This window comes from Nannospalax galili, unplaced genomic scaffold (assembly GCF_000622305.1).
Source record: "Nannospalax galili isolate Female #2095 unplaced genomic scaffold, S.galili_v1.0 scaffold129, whole genome shotgun sequence".
NCBI lineage: Eukaryota > Metazoa > Chordata > Mammalia > Rodentia > Spalacidae > Nannospalax > Nannospalax galili.
This window is the reverse complement of record NW_008360030.1, coordinates 1034896-1038691: the sequence shown is the minus strand read 5'-3', so window position 1 is coordinate 1038691 and position 3796 is coordinate 1034896.

The following is a 3796-nucleotide window of genomic DNA, read 5'->3' as shown; positions in this document are numbered from 1 at the left end:
TCTCACTTTCAAGGACAGACACTATCTCAAAGTGAAAGGATGGAACAAAATATACCAAGCAAATGGCACTAAGAAAAAAGCAGGCGTAGCAATCCTATTATCTGACAAAATAGACTTTAAACTGAAACTAACCAGAAGAGACAAAGAGGGCTATTTCATTCTGATCAAAGGAACAATCAATCAAGAAGATATTACAATCATGAACATATATTCACCAAACTCTGGTGCACCCAACTTCATAAAAACAATACTACAGGACTTTAAGACCCAGAGTAATCCCAACTCATTAATAGCAGGGGACTTGAATACCCCACTATCTCCATTAGATAGGTCTACAGGGCAGAGAGTTGACAGAGAGATATTTGAATTAAACAATACCATATATCAAATGGACTTAACAGACATCTACCGGGTATTCCACCCAAGCACCAAAGGACAAACTTTCTACTCAGCACCCCATGGAACCTTCTCCAAAATTGACAGTATACTGGGGCACAAAACAAACCTCAACAAATACAAAAAGATTGAAATAATTCCATGCATTCTATCAGACCACAATGCAATAAAGCTTACAATCAACACTGGAAGAAGCCCTGATAAGCACACAAACACATGGAGATTAAACAATACACTCCTGAATGATAAATGGGTCAAAAGAAAAATTAAGAAAGAAATAAAAATATTCCTGGAACTAAATGAAAAGGACAATACAACACAACAAAACCTCTGGAACATGCTGAAAGCGGTTCTTAGAGGGAAGCTTATAGCTCTAAGGGCCTACGTCAAAAAATTGGACAGAACACAAATAAATGACTTAATGTTGCAACTTAAGACACTTGAAAAGCAACAGCAAACAAAACCCAAACCCAGCAGACAAGAAGAAATAACAAAAATCAGGGAAGAGATTAATGAAATCGAAACAAAGGAAACAATACAAAGAATCAATGAATCTGAGAGCTGGTTCTTTGAAAAAGATAAATAAGTTTGAAGGACCACTAGGCCAGTTAGCCAAAAGAAAGAAAGAGCACCTCCAAATCAATAAAATCAAAGATGAAAGGGAAACATCACAACAGACACCAGAAAGATACAGAACATTATAAGGGAATACTTTAAAAACCTATATGCTACCAAATTTGAAAACCTAAAGAAATGGATGGATATCTAAAGGCATGGGAACCACCAAAACTAAAACAAGAAGAGATTAACAGCTTAAACACACCCATAACACAAAAAGAAATTGAAACAGTGATACAAAACCTCCCGACTAAAAAAGGCCCAGGACGAGATGGATTTATGGCAGAATTCTATCAGACATTTAAAGAAGATCTACATCCAATACTACTTAATTTATTCAAAAAGATACAAATGGACGGAGAACTTCCAAATTCCTTCTACGAAGCCAGCATCACTTTAATACCAAAGCCAGGTAGAGATACAACCAAAAAGGGAGACTATACACCCATATCTTTAATGAACATAGATGCAAAAATTCTCAACAAGATACTTGCAAACCACACACAAGCACACATCAAAAATATCATCCACCATGATCAAGTCGGCTTTATTCCAGTGATGGAGGGGTGGTTCAATATCCGTAAGTCAATAAATGTCATAAATCATATAAATGGGCTCAAAGACAAGAACCACATGGTCATCTCAATAGATACAGAGAAGGCCTTTGACAAAATTCAACATGCATTTATGTTCAACGTCCTAGAGGGAATTGGACTGGAAGGAACATACCTCAACATAATTAAAGCCATATATAACAAACCCATAGTCAACACCATTTTAAAGGGAGAAAAACTGGAAGCATTCCCATTGAAATCAGGAACCAGACAAGGCTGTGCACTATCTCCACTTCTCTTTAACATAGTGCTTGAAACTCTTGCAAGAGCAATAAGACAAGAGCAGGAAATTAAAGGAGTAATAAAGGAAAAGAAGAGACCTAATTATCCCTTTTTGCAGATGATATGATATTATATCTAAGAGATGCCAAAAATTCCACCACAAAACTCCTAGAAATTATTAAGACGTTCAGTAAAGTAGCAGGTCACAAAATTAACCTACAAAAGTCTGTAGCCTTTCTATATACCAATAACAAGCAATCAGAGAAAGAACACGTGGAAACACTCCCCTTAAATAGCTGTAAAAAAATATATCTCAGAATAAAACTGACCAAAGACATTAAAGAGCTCTACAATGAAAATTTTAAATCTTTAAAAAAGAGATTGAGGAAGACAAAAGAAGACAGAAGGACCTCCCATGCTCATGGATTTAAAGAATTAATATTGCGAAAATGACCATCCTACTAAAAGTCATTTACGGATTCAATGCAATGCCAATCAAAATCCTCATGACATTTTTCACAGAATTGGAAAAAACATCCTAAGATTCATATGGAAGCAGAAAAGAGCTCAGATAGCCAAAACAACCCTGAGCATGAAGAGCAATGCTGGGGGGATTATTATACCAGATGTTAAGCTGTATTACAGAGCTATAGTAATAAAAACAACATGGTACTGGCACAAAAATAGACCCATAGATCAATGGAACAAAATTGAAGACCCAAATATGAGTAAAGGCAATTTCAATCACCTGATATTTGACAAAGGGGCCAAGAACACTCACTGGTGGAAAGACAGCATCTTGAGTAAATGCTGCTGGCAAAACTGGATCTCCACCTGTAGAAGAATGAAACTAAACCCCTATCTTTCACCCTGCACAAAAGTCAATTGCAAATGGATCAAAGACCTCAATGTATAGGCTGAAACTCTGAAACTGTTAGAAGAAAACATTGGAACATTGGCAATAACCTACACGATAAAGGTATAGGAAACGATTTTCTAAACTGGACATCAATTGCTCAGGAAACAAGGTCAAGAATCAGCAAATTGGACCTCATTAAACTAAAAAGCTTCAGTACATCAAAAGAGGGAACTAGGGAAGTGAACAGAAAACCCACAGAATGGGAGAAAATCAAGAAAAAACAGAGAATCAAGACAAGAAGTAACCCAATTAAAAGATGGGCTAAGGAGCTGAACAGAGAGTTCTAAAAAGAAGTAAATATGGCTATGAACCATCTTAAAAGATGTACAACATTACTAATAATTAGGGATATGCAAATTAAAACCACTTTAAGATTTCATCTTACCCCATTCACACTAAGATCAAAAGAACAAATGATACCAAATGTTGGAGAGGATGTGGGGAAAGGGGAACACTCATCCACTGCTGGTGGGGTTGCAAACTTGTTCAACCGTTATGGAAAGCAGTGTGGAGAACTCTCATAAAACTACAAATGAACCTACCATTTGACCCAGTTATACCACTCCTTGGCATATACCTAAAGAACTCATCTTATTGCAGAGACACTTGTACATCCATGTTTGTTGCTGCTCTTTTCACAATAGGTAATATATGGAAGCAACCTAAGCGTCCCTCAATTGACGAATGGATAATTAAAATGTGGGTCATTTATGCAATGGAGTTTTACTCAGCAGTAAAGAAAGATGAAATCATGAAATTTTCAGGTAAATGGATGGAACTACAAACTGTTATACTAAGTGAAGTAACACATACTCAGAAAAAAATCGACATATGTTCTCCCTCATGTGTTGATCCTAGAACGAAACCCTGATAAGTGAGTATGTATCCAGATATAACCACACAAACCAGGATAATGGAAAGGAAACAGGGAGGTAAAGAAAAAGAAAGAACCTGGAAGAGAAGAACAGTAGGAAACAGGCCTTAGTAAGGGAGATATGGATAAAAATGGGGTTAGTTTAAGGGAGGG